General features: G+C 41.9%; 1 protein-coding gene across 1 annotated transcript in view; it reads left to right on the forward strand.

The window, feature by feature from the left end:
- The window catches only part of FAM53B (family with sequence similarity 53 member B), a 158038-nt gene that overhangs the window by 7963 nt on the left and 136278 nt on the right, over positions 1-13797 (forward strand). Inside the window, exon 2 of the mRNA XM_060241449.1 lies at positions 5509-5596. The gene's annotated coding sequence lies outside the window, so the exon portion shown is untranslated. The remainder of the gene's footprint in view (positions 1-5508; positions 5597-13797) is intronic.

Raw genomic sequence — 13797 nt, forward strand, 5'->3', positions numbered from 1 at the left:
TGCTGGGTTGCTCTTACTGTCCCCAATGCCCCCAGCTAATGCCCTGTTCTGGCAAACCTCCTGCCCTAGCTGCTATGCTCAGCCACTGCCTGGTGCAGAGCTGTCAAATTCATTTGTTATGAGGGCTGAATCCAACATAAAATGTCACTTTGTCAGGCCGGGCCATGTGTGCCATAAAATGTAACACAAGGAACTGGAGATATAAACTTTATAAAGATGATTTCAAATGCCAGATGGCAATTGCAGGTGAATGACAATAGCAGGCTTACTTGGATTAGGTGTGATATGCAGAGGGGTGGTAGGCGTGGAGATAACACCATTGGTAATCTAGGTGTCAGTTTGGTCCAGGAGGATGCAAAGAATAAATGAAAATAAGCCTGAACAAGTGAGCAGTAATTTATGAAAGTACATAGCTTACTTATTTATTAGTCTTTAAGGTACTACTGAACTCTTACTTTTTCTACAGCTATTAGAAACCACAGCATTCAAAAAACAGTGGCGGAACATTTTAACCTTCCAGTTGCTGGCATTCAGTTGCTGACTTAAGAGTAGCAATTCTCTTACAAAGGAATTTCAAAGGGAGATGAGAAAAAGAGACTGCTGAATTGCAACTGACAATGAAGCTCAAGACACAATGCATCTTCCTGAACTGGATTGATAGTTGGTTTTCCTGTCTCATTGCCAGAGCTTTTTTTGTAGGAAAAAACCAGCAGGAACTCATTTGAATATTAGGCCACACCCCTTCACAACAAGCCAGCTGGAACTGCGTTCTTGTGTGTTCCCGCTCAACCCCCCCCTTGCTCATTACCAATGTGTGCTGTTGTCATTTGGTGTCTGAAATCACTTCTCTCCCCAAGATATAAGGGCAAAGGACTCACGTTCTTGCTGTAACTGAAGAAGTAAGCAGTGACTCATGAAAGTTCATGCCCTGCAATGAATTTTGCTGGTTATTAAGGGGCTACTGGACTCTTGCTCCCTTCCACTAATAAAGAATGTAAGCTGTGCTGTTAGGTTTCTCCCCCCCCCCCATCTGTTAGAAAAGGAAAAGGGGATCTCTCCAAGTGCCATGGGAGTTCTGTCTCTCTGTGGTGTCCTCTCTCTGGCTCTTTCTTTCCCTCCCACTCTCCTTCCTCTCTCTCTGAAGACATATGCAGGCACACAAAAGCTTATACCTGGAATAAAACATTGTTGGTCTTCTTAAAAGTGCTATGGGACTCTCTCTGTCTCTGGCCCTTTCTTCTTGCCTCCCCTATTCCTCTCTCTCTGAAGAAGTGTGCAGGCACACACAAGCTTATGCCTTGGAAAGCTTGATCTTCTTCTGGCCTGAGTCCCATCCCAGTGGTTACAGACAGTGAGTTACCTGCCTCCGACATTGGTGTTGTGTAATGCTGGGTCCATTAATAATGAGACCTCAGTCCTGTGGGACTTCCTACTGGAATAGGATATGGATCTGGGTTGCATGACTGAGACCTGGGTACGATACAGGGAAACAGTTGCTCTCTCCCAATTAGCTCCTTCTAGGTTCTCGGACTAGTGGGCGGGGGGGGAAAGGTGGCTGTATTCATTTGAGAGGCTTATTCCTTCTGGTCTTTTCCATGCCCAAAGATCACTGGCATAGAGTGTGTCAGTCTGGTGTGGGATGTTGAGGAGAGTTTGGCTATCTGGCTGGTGGAGGCTATAGCAGGCTGGGTGCTGGAACACTCTAGGCTTTTAGTGCTGGGGGATTTCAACATCCATGCTGATGATGCAAACTCTACTCAGGTGGCAGACCTAGTGTTATCCATGGTGGCACTGGGACTCCCACTCACCAGGATGGACTCACACTGGATTTGATCTTTGCGGCAGGGTTTACAATGGACCAAATTACTGTAGAGGCAGTGCCATGGTTGGACCACTGTGCTTTGAAGGACCATATGAATGTCCTACCTCATCCCTGTTTAGGTGGTGAGCGTATTTTAACTCTACCCTGGAGCCAGATGGACCCTAGGAGGTTCCAGATGGCTCTATGGGATCCTTGGCCCACTGGGGGCTCAGTAGATGAGTTAGCAGAGACTTGGCATAATCAGTTTTCTGCTATCAGAGAGATCGCTCCCTGGCTCCCTTTGTGCCTCCATTCAAAGCTAGTACCATGGTATACCAGGGAATTGCAGCTGATGAAATGGAGGCTCAGACAGCTAGAGAGGCAGTGGTAGCATGCCCATGATGAAGCGACAAGAACATCTTATAGATTATTTATGAGAACCTATGAGATGGCAGTCAAGGCTGCAAAGAAAATATACTATACGGCTGTGATTGCGTCTGCAAACTCATGCCCGGCACAATTATTTAGTACAATTCATTCTTTTACTATTCTGCCACAGGGCAGACTGAACGCTATAGAAATGGACATAGGCTGTGAGGCTTTTGCAGGCTTTTTCACAGATAAGGTCTTGTTGCTCCACCATGACTTTCCCACCACAGTTAAAATAGTAAATGAGTGTGAGGCTCTGTGCACGTCTTCTAGTCTTGGATCAATTCACTCCATGCAGCCTGGAGGAAGTTGACAGAGTCCTCTCTGCTGTATGCTCAACCATTTGTAGTTTGGACCCATGACAGTTGTGGCTGATTAGAGCTAGCTGGATGGACTTGCAGGATCGCTTAAGGGAAATTGTCAACAGGTCCATATCTGAAGGAATCTTCCCTAAGCCTCTGAAAGAGGCAGTGATCTGCTCTCTTAAAGAAGCTATCATTGGACGCGGCCGTACTAGCAAATTATTGACCGGTGTCAAATCTGCCTTTTTTGGGCAAGATTGTCAAGAGGGTAGTGGCATTGCAGTTGCAGAGTTTTCTGGAGGACGCCTCCACATTATACCCAGATTAAGGTGATTTGGCAGTGCTATTCCTGTTGGACCTGCTGACTGTTCAACATGGTCAACCATCAGCTCCAGACCCACTGCATTGCTGATGCTGGGATTCAGGGATCTGCCTTACATTGGCTCTCCTTTTTTCTCCAAGACCAGGGACAAAGAGTGGTGATAGGGGAGCAGTGGTTCCAAAGACACCTGCTTATATGTGGATTGCCCCAAGGGGCTGTTCTCTCCCCTATGCTGTTCTCTCCCCTATGCTGTTTTACATCTACATGTGCCCCCTTGGCCAGATTGCCTAGAGGTATGAGCTGCAGTGCCATCAATATGCTGATGACACCCAGCTCTGTCTGTTGGTGGGTGGGTGGTTTGTCTGTGACCTGGAAAATCTGGATCTGACATTACAAGCCATGGTGGGATAGCTCAGGCTGAGCTGACTGAAATTGAATCCTAGAAAGACGGAGATTCTATACCTAAGTTGCAGTGGCCCGAGAGTGGAGATCCCACTACTGGCTTTTGATGGCACCAAGAGTTAAGAGCTTAGGAGTGCTTCTGGATCCCTCTTTAACATTGGAGGCCCAGGTAGCAGTCACTGCTAAATTGGCATTTTACTGCCTCTGGCTGATAAGACAGTTGGTTCCTTTTTTCGAACACAGCAACTTGGTGACAGTGATCCATGCTATGTTTACCTTGAGATTGGATTACTGTAATGCCCTCTACATGGGGCTGCCCAGAAGCTTCAACTGGGGCATAATTCTGCAGCCAGGCTGCTATCGGGGCTCTCCCTGTGAGAGTACATTCAGCCTGTGCTGAAAGCGCTGCAGTGGTTACCTATTAGATACCGGCTTTGTTTTAAGGTGCTTGTCCTCACCTTTAAAGTCCTACATGGCCAGGGACCTGCATAACTGCGGGATTGCCTTTCCCCACATGTTCCCTAGAAGGTACTATGGTCAGGTTCTCAAAATCGATCCCCAGCCCTAAGGAGGCCAGGCTAACTACAACTAGAGCTAAGGCCTTTTCTATTGCAGCTCCCATGCTGATGGAATGAGCTCCCTGAAGATGTTAGAGCCCTGCAGGATCTTTTTCAATTCCACAAGGCCTGTAAGCTCTTCCTCCAAGCTTTTGACTGCTGAGATCAGTGACTGCTGCACTGAATAAATTGTTCTGGCCATCTTGAAGCATGGACCTGGATCCTATGTCCATCTGGAATACCTGGATGTAGCAGTTATGAAGATCTGCTATACTTTGCCGCCATTAATACATTACTATATTAATAAGTGTTGATTTGGCAAGTGGTGGAGGAATGTAGAGTTATGATTAGTTTGAGAAGTCTCTTATCAGTGCCCAGTTGATGGAGTTTAATCCATAGTCGTTCTCTATCTGCAGAGTCGAATGCCCCTTTAAGGTCCAAAAAAGCTGCATAAAGTTTGGAATTCCTACGGGTAGTATATTTGTCAGCCAGGTGTGCTAGAGTGATACAATGATCTACAGTACCCTTACTAAACACAATTTGTTCAGGGCCTAAGACTCTTAACTGAAATAACTGAAAGGGTTGCTTTATTCTTGAGTCTGGTAATCAAGGATCGATTGTCCAATGTATAGCTGGATTGTCCAATGTATAGCTGCATAGGACTGTTTTATTATTTCTGTAGCTGTTTATTTGTTTATAATCTGATATATGCCAACTAAGGCTTTTGATTTGATTTGATATTAATATAGCATCAACATAGCACCTGTATTGATATAGTTGTTTTATATTTGTTTAACGGTTTTATGTTATTGTTTTGCCTATTGGCCTTGTAAGCCGCCCTGAGCCTGCTTCAGCAAGGAGGGTGAGATATAAACCAAATAAATAAATAACTGAAATAAAACACTGACCTTCTTAAAACACACACATTCTTTCTCCCTGCCCCAGAGAAGGAGGGGGGGAGCCCTCAGCCAATTGAGGAAAGGGAGGCTTGGCTTTCTTTTCCTCCTCTGTGAAGCAGGAAATAGGAGAGACTGGACAAAAGTCAGCTCTGATGCTGGAAACAGGAAGTAGGAAGCAGAAGATAGCCAGTTGCTTGTGGACCTGATTGGAGCCCTGCAAGGACTGGATCCATCCCATTGGCTATCTGTTTATCCCTGACCTGGTGGGAGGGAGACTATCCTGCAAGTGGTGCACCTTTTCTCCTGGGGCCCATCAGACTGTTTCTGCCTCCTTGTGAGGTGTCCCACCTCGTCCTGGAGCAGCTGTTGTCTTTCACCCCATAGATAGGGCCTCCACTGTTGCTTCTGTGCCACAGTTACATTTTTTAACATACAATCTAGAGTCATGTCTCCATGCTCCCCTATGGCAACTACATAGTGAAGCTCCCATTGTCCAAAAGACCTGGATAATTTGGACGCGCTTTTGAAGTTTTGGATTTTATGAAACAGAAAATGCTATTTACTAAATCAAGTTACTAAAATTTATCCATCTGTATTGGCAAGGATTTACCTATATACGTTTTCTTAAAGAACCTTGGGACTTCTTTTTGGTTTGATAGTGATATGGGACTGAAAGAGCATTAAAAGGCTAGTCATCAATTGACATATTTTCAGTAGAAACTGTAAATGTGTTCAAGGGTATCTTTCCTGTTTTGTCATATTCTGACTTGCCTTTTCATTCAATTTTCCCTACAAGGTAGGTGCGACCATTGCAGAAGCCATCTCTGCTGACTAAAGAAACAACGAACATCACTGAAGGACCTAGAGATCTGTGCATTTCAAAGGTAGTACAGATTCCACTCCTAATGCAATTTTAATAATATATTTTAAATAATTGTTTTAGAGTGATTTCTGTCATCTTGTGTTAGAAGGATGGCCATCAGTAGTCACATTACTGAAGGCACATTACTGAGGGTCTTTGTAATTTAAGGCACAGTATAGAAGCCATGTACTTGTATCTAGTAAATGAATAAGTAAATTAAGACTGTTCAGTCAGTGAGAATGGAAATGTCATTCATAGTAGAGTTGAAGCAAGCTAAGATTACAGTCCTATGCACATTTACTTGGAGTCAGTCCTGTTGAATTCTATGGGACATAGTTTACCATCTGAGTAAACATGTAGGATGTAAAGCTGCACCTTTCTGTGGCAATAAGTACTGTTAAACTCACTGAGACTTATAAGCATGCCTAGATCAGGTTTCAAAGCTTTTAAGATTATGAACCATCTGACTGCTTGGAAAGTACTTGAGGTCAGATTTTCTCCCATTGAAAACGACAGTGAGCTTTAAATTAAAAGTCTGCTATTAATGAGTTTGTGTTTCATAAGTTAATATTTATTATAAAGTGTTTAATACTTACTTATTGAAACAGTGTATTATGGATCCAGTGTGGTCATTTGGGTAGAGCATTCAACTTGGTCTTGAGAAGGCTGAATTTAAAACGTAGCTTAGAAGCCCTAGCTTGCTGGGTGGCCTTCCTGTGTCTAGTTCACAGTTTTGTTGTGATGATGAAGGAGATAATGAATGTAAAATACATTTGTTAAACATCTAGTCCTTTGAAATGCAAGGTGGGTAAAGTACCCTGCCTTAACTTTTTATGCCATGGAACTGTGCTTATTGAATTGAATGCATATTAATGTATGATTTCCAAAAATGCAAATATTATATCACAAAGTCAATCATTTCTCATAATACTTCCAGATATAACCAGAATTTGATAGGGTTGCCAGCCTCCAGGTGGGGCCTGGGGATCTCCCACTTTTACAACTGATCTCCAGCTGGCAGAGACCAGTTCCCCGGGAGAGAACGGCTGCTTTGAAGGATGGACTCTATGGCATTGTGCCATGCTGAGGCCCCTCCCCTCCCAAAAGCCCACCTTCTCCAAGATCCACCCCCGAAGCCTCCAAGTATTTTTCCAACACAGACCTGGCAATCCTACTGGTAGACTATATTCATGTAGAGGTTTTTCCTTCTATATCCTTGTGATCTACAGTTTTCAGTTACACTAGCTAGTAAGCTTTCTTTTATCCATGAGCTTGAAACCAAAGGCAAAAGCTTTGATACAGAATTTTAAGTAGATGTTAGTTCTCACTCCTTACCTCTGATCCTCTGCCTAAATATAAAGCTGACCACATTTTACTTTTTGATGAATGTTATATTTTAAAGTTATAGCTGAATTAGAGTTACACAAACACAGCAAGCTCCAAGTAAAGGACTTTTTCCATTCACATTATTTTTTGTAAAACCTAAAGCACACATAATCTTAACATTACTAAAGTTTGCCTGGCACAAACTCTGCACTTAAATTTTATAAAGCCATGGAGTTATATAACCCATGGGGTAACTAAAGCCAACTGTAGTATAGCAACCCAATACTCCTGCTAAGTTAGCAGATTGAAAGCAAAAACCGCAACCAAGGGTATCCTGGCTTTTCTTTTTCCCTTGGGGTAGACTGTACACTCAGCATATTCTGCATTAACTTTTCTAATTATTAACTTTCAGTTTAAATAAAATAAAGTTCAGAAGGTAGATGTGGCCCAGTGAAATCCATGTATTTATGTTGTATTTGGTACTATGAACTTTTGGAAATTTGTCATATATCTGTTCTTTGGCTTTTTTCTTTCTTTCTATGATTGTTCAGTCTTTTGTGAATACTAATTGCTTATACAGTTTTTATGAAGCAAACTTTAGATCACCTGGAACCACCAATTAAGTCTGACAGACCCTCTAGGTGACCTGATCAAAATACATTTGACCTACTGATGACTGCCTTTAGCACAGAAACATAATGCCAAATTGTTGTAAATTGCAGCAGCTCTACTAAAGTAAAAATCCACCTCTTGGTTTTTTTCCCTCGTAGAAAGGAGCGCTTTCCTCAAAGCCTGTAATAATTGTATTGATCCATTTGTTGCCTATGAAAACCAGGCACAATGATATGTAAAATACATGCTTAGCTGTAGCCGAAAGTGAATTTCCAATATGAGTTTCTGTTTTTATTAGAAAAAGGCATCATCGTATAAGCTGTGTAATTTTATGAATATGCAACTTTGGTTAGAGTTAGAGGGATATATTATTTTCTTCTTACATGAAGTAAAGTGAGGAATAATGATCTGAAAGAACAAGACCATTATACTACCGAATTATGTTACCTAACAGGACAACATGTATAACTGCTGCCAGTAGAAATGTAATGTTGTACATTACAACAAACATCATCAGAATCAGATATATTTGACACTGTTTATTATTTTCTTGCCTTCAAGTCACAAACGGGCAGTTAAAGCCACCCCAGGGATGGCAGGTGAGCGCCCCCCAAAAGCACATATACATGTGCACATCTGCCTCCCACCCCCAAGCCATCCTCGACTCACCAGGAGCCGGCTTAAAAAGGCACCACTTTCAAAGTGATGCCTTTTCACTGGGGCGCCTCTGAGGCACCTCCCCAGACATCTGGACAGCCAGGAAGTGCCTGGAAAGCACCTGGGGAGCCATGGATGAGGCACGTGAGCGCTCTAGATGCTTCCTGGGGTGCCCTTCCGCGGACCATCAGGACGCTCCTGGGAGCTCCTTTTCCAGCCAGCTCACTTCCAGGTTGGCTTGATGCTGCCCTGAGCCAGCTGTCTGAAATCAGTCATGGTGATCCTGTGGGGTTTCAAGGTAAAAGATGTTCAGAGGTGGTTTTTCCTACCTCTGTATCACAACTCTGGACTTCCTTGGTGGTCTCCCATCCAAATACTAACCAAGGCCAACCCTCCTCTGATGAGATTGGGCTAGCCTGGGCTATATCTATGTCAGGGCTGACAGTTAATTTGAGTAGTCCAAATTCACTCATTCATTTACAGTATATCTAACACACAGGGGCATACAAAGTAAAAAGATGATAAGTGGTGGACAGGGAAGGTTAGTGAAGATAAGAGGTAAAGGAGGGAGATTACTCTTCTGATATTAAACCTGTTAGGATTTTTATCCAGTTGTGTCCAGGCTGCTCTTCCCTTACTGGTATTCTTGTCTGGAGTAACCTCCTCTCATTTCTGCAGTATCATATCTTTTGCCAGTTGGAGCACATTTCTTTTTGTCAGGAAGGGGGGATTATGCTTCCTCCAGCAACTCATTTCTAGTCATAGTGGTCTTCTCCTTGTTATGGTGCTCTTCTATGTGGGAGCTGCAAAGGAAGCTCTTAGTCCTCTGCCTCATGACAGAGATCAAAGCATCTTTCCCTTGTCTTCTGCAGTTTCAGGGTAACTGGCAGTTTTCTTCATTGAAACATGACTTCCTTTTGGTTGGTGCCCCATCTCCCTTGAACTTTGATACTGGAAAAAATCTGGAAGTGATGTTATGCCTCTCTAGGAATTGCTGGAAATTATATGATAAACCACAGCATTTCCAGTGATACATAGAGTGGACTGATGTCACTTCCACATTTCTCCTGGAAATGATGTCATGCCATCATCTGACAACATGTTTTAAAAAGATTATTTTTCTCCTGTTGGCTTCAGGAGCAGGGAAGAGAAATGAGTGCTAAATTTAAATAAACAGATGCATATGTATTGCCCACAGTGCACATTTAAAAATGGGAATTTAAATTTAATTAGTCTTGCATTTCATTGTGGTGGCAAAATTCAAAATTATTTGAAAGACATTTAAGTTTACAAAGTAGATGCAAACAGATGCATGCATGACATTAATTTGAGCACTAGAAAAAGAATTAACATATTAGAGTGTAAATTAATATATGCCACAGTGCCACTTTAGCACAAGAATAATGGAACAAATTTTTTCATTGCTGCAAAGGGGAAAGAATTGCAGGTTCCCAAAGAAAACTTTAATTAGATCCTGAATGATAAAAGCAGACCAATTACTTAGATAATGTCATTTTAATTAACAGGTTTGTCACTGCTAAATAACAAAGAAAATCTCAAGGCTGGGCCATAGCCATCCACTCTTGCAGGGTTGGTCACAACATTTCTGAGGGAGAGGGGCATAAAAATGCTCTTTAAAAAAATTACTCATAATAATTCTAAACAGAAGTATTCAGAAGCAAGTCCTATTGTATTCAGTCTGGCTAATTCAAAAGAAAGTAATTTTAGGATTGAAAGCCCAAACATCTATTAGTACCATCCTAGCAGAGTTATACCTTTTAAATCAGTTGAAGATAATCGGGTTATAATTGAAGTTGAAGATAATGGGCTATAATTATGTTTAGGTTGGCCTCATATATGTATAACAGCCCCATCATAGACACACCTAAGCCCACTGAAATGAAAAAGGGTTACCAAAAGAAGAGGAAAACATGCTGCTTTATCAATATATCTAAATATCTGCATGGCCACACTTTTAGATAATTAAATCCAGTGACTGGGGCTATGGGTAGGCAAGACAGACCTTTCTGCAAACTTGAGAAAAACCATGAGCATGCAGAAAAATCTGAAATCTAAAATAGACAAACCAAAATGGAGGGGTTAAATAGAATTTTTAAGCTTTAACAAATGAATACCCCCAGTGGCTTATGCTAGGCAACCACAACAGCATTGCAACTTTCATGGCTTTGTTTCTGTCAGGAAAAGGTAGGGAGGGAGAGCAGGGGCCGTTCCAGGGCATGTTTGGCTTTTGGGGAAGGACTAATTGGGGCCAGGCCTGCCAACAATCCCTGAGTTACTTGCTATCACACAACTGCCATGACTTATCCAGGCCTGGCTGCTTACTACTGTTCCAACAGCAGCCACCCCACAAAAGCCAGCGTGGTGTAGTGGTTTGAGCTTCAGACTATGATATGAGAGATATTCTGCCTTGGAAGCGCACTGGATAACCTTGGGCCAGTCACACAGTCTCACAGGATTGTCGTACCAACAGACTGGAGGAGAGGAGAATTACGTAAGATGCTTTTGGTTCACATCATGGCGAAAGCTTGAGTAGAAATGAATTAAATAAATAAATGTCGCTGATGAGAGGGGAAGATAAAGAGGTTGTTAGGTGGGTGGAAAGTATGCAAGAATAGGTCGAATATGGAGGTTGTGGGAAAGGAATACGAAATAGTATGAGGAAATAGATACAGTGGAAAATAAAGTGGCCCCTGCAACTCCTTGCAGGTTCCTCACTGTGAAGCTGGGTCCAGTCTTGAGGCAAGCACTGTGTAGCTGGACCATAGTTTTCTTGGGCATAAGATGTTGTTAGAGAAAAGGAGGGAAAGCTGAAGATGTGGGGGCAGATGAAAGTAGGTTGGCTGATAGGAGGGAAGGAAGCAGAAAATGGGGAGAGGTCATGGGAGCTTTCAGAGAAGAGAAAGTGGGGGAGGGGAAATGAAGTGTCACCAGCATGTTTTTGTGGTTCCCTTGTTTGCACTACATATAACTAGAGAGTTAAAAAAAACAAACCTACAATGCCTTTTCTCAAAATGAACTTTAATCTTAATGTTGCATTTCTAAATTGAGGTAAACCGTTCTGCAGCAAATGAAACCAATGGGTTTAGAAGGATATAACTTTTTCTAAGGTTGCACTACAATCCAATTAATAAACAGGGATTTTTTTAACAGTCCAAGGAAAGATTACGTTTTGTTCTTGTTGGCTTTAATGAAAGAGCAGATCTAGGAAAGGAAAGGTCCCCTGTGCAAGCACCAGTCATTTCTGACTCTGGGGTGACGTTGCTTTCACAACGTTTTCACGGCAGACTTTTTATGGGGTCGTTTGCCATTGCCTTCCCCAGTCATCTACACTTTCCCCCCCAGCAATCTGGGTACTCATTTTACAGACCTCGGAAGGATGGAAGGCTGAGTCAACCTCGAGCCGGCTACCTGAAAACCCAGCTTCCGTCGGGGATCTAACTCAGGTCATGAGCAGAGCTTAGGACTGCAGTACTGCAGCTTTAACACTCTGCGCCATGGGGCTCTGTAGAGTAGATCTAAGCACATGCTAAATTCCTGTATTGAAAACTATTGGTCAATTTTTTGTCTGCCAGGTAATGTGCATTCCTTAGCATGTTTACTTAGCATTCTTTAGCATGTCAAAGACTTGCTTATAATTAGCATACATAGGATTATAATGTCAGTATCACAAAAGTACCTATAGATTAAGAGCATTTGGTTTTTATTTTAGACTTCTTTCTGGTTTTGAAAACCAACCATCTTTTCTCATTCTGTTCCCAAAGCTGTAGCAATTGTTTAGACCAGGTTAAAAAGCAACCGGCAGATGCAGTCTTCTTTTATATCACAACAAAGCTGCCTGCAGGAAGTAGTTATATGGAAAGGAACCACATATCTAACTACGTCTGCTTAGTTCCATAATACATTACCAGAACAGCATAGGCGCTGGATAATGGCTCCTACACACCTGTGTGAATCAAATCCCAAGAGTGATCTTTGAAATAAACATATTTACAACCTGTGCTCATCTAATTGATCAGTTGTCCATCAGTCTATTGCCACCTGCAAGCCATTCAGAAGTAGAACAAACAACGTTCATTTATTAGTCAATATAAAATCATATATCAATATATCTCATTTATCTTAGTACATCAGATAATGAAAAGAATTAGAAGTTACCAAAGAAATTTTACACACAATTTATCTCAGCCTGTCTTTTCATAGCAGAGGACAAATCCTTAACGACTTGTATAGTGGTTCTTTAGTGAACCCCAGCCAGTAAAAGTTTTCAGCTGATAAGAAAATTCTGGAGGTCTGTCAACTTGATATGTACATCAAATGATGCTGTTTCCTGTGGTCTTGATGATAATGCTTACATGAATTTTGAGAACCAGCCTGAAGCAAGTATTTTTCATCCCTCACACAACCATGGCCTAACCAGTTTTGAGATGCCTGTATGTTTATGCGAATGTTTTTAGGCATTGGCTGACAAAGAAACAAGCCTTCATGTTCACACATATTTTTGGAGAAAACATCTGTACAAATGTGTTCCTTTATAACTCACACGATATCCATTATGTTTGAGAATTGGTTTTCTCCATGGGTCTGATGGAGTAGGCTCTGAGCAGTGAAAACTCATTCCATAGAAAATGTGTTAGTATTCATTTGCCTTAGGGGTTTTAGTTGTGTTTTCCTTCAAGGCCAGGAAGACTTCCATAGTTTGAATTTCAGTTTAACTTGTCTGACAAAGGCCAGCTATGGCCTCAAGAAAAGGTGTGTCCATGTGGGCATTTCTTGCATAGCTAGTTCCATGCAGCATAAAATTTGCATATATTTCTACATTTTTATTCTTTTTTAAAAAAAACCTAATGTGGTTAACAAAACATAAAACACAGTACAGTATATTTAAAACTAGGAGTGCTGTAAGCAGATCTATTATATGTTGTCCCTATGTGATCTGCAGGAATCAAAAGGTGCAGAAGCAGCCCATCGAAACCTCTGCCTTTCCCTTCAATTGCCAGTTGAGCAATATTCAGGTGCCCTACTGGTATGGCGCTTTCTGTCTGTAAATAGTTCATTTGTATTCTAACTTGGAGGTAGAAAAATTGGGTTACTAGTGAATTTGTGTACACAAATAGTACATGTGTAGAATGTAGCATAGGGATTTAACAGTTTCTCATTTTAAGCTATGGTGAGTTGTCATCTTGAGGCTCTTTTCCATACCAGGTTTTGAGGTTTTCCCCTTTTCTTCCTATCACTCAACACCAGACCTGTTCTTCAGCCCACACTGGCTCCCTGCCAGTTCATACACTGATAGAGTGTCACATGGGTTGTGAAATGAGTACAGCTATCTGACTGCAGTGGTCACGAGGGTGTCCAGGAAGAAAAAAGGTAGTGTTTGTTCCCTAGATACTCCCAGTACTCATAACATCCTTTTTGCTGCTCCTACTTTGGAACACAGGAAGCTGCTGACATGGCTTATTAATATACCAGCCAACTGTATAGAAACTGCTCATTGTAATCTGTACACCACTTTTCATTATTTACTGGACAGTCTGCATGCCAAGGTATACAGGACTGTTTACTCATTCATGTACTGGCACACAGTGTATACTAGCTCTCTGTATCCCC

This window comes from Heteronotia binoei, chromosome 6 (assembly GCF_032191835.1).
Source record: "Heteronotia binoei isolate CCM8104 ecotype False Entrance Well chromosome 6, APGP_CSIRO_Hbin_v1, whole genome shotgun sequence".
In the NCBI taxonomy this organism is placed as follows: Eukaryota; Metazoa; Chordata; class Lepidosauria; order Squamata; family Gekkonidae; genus Heteronotia; species Heteronotia binoei.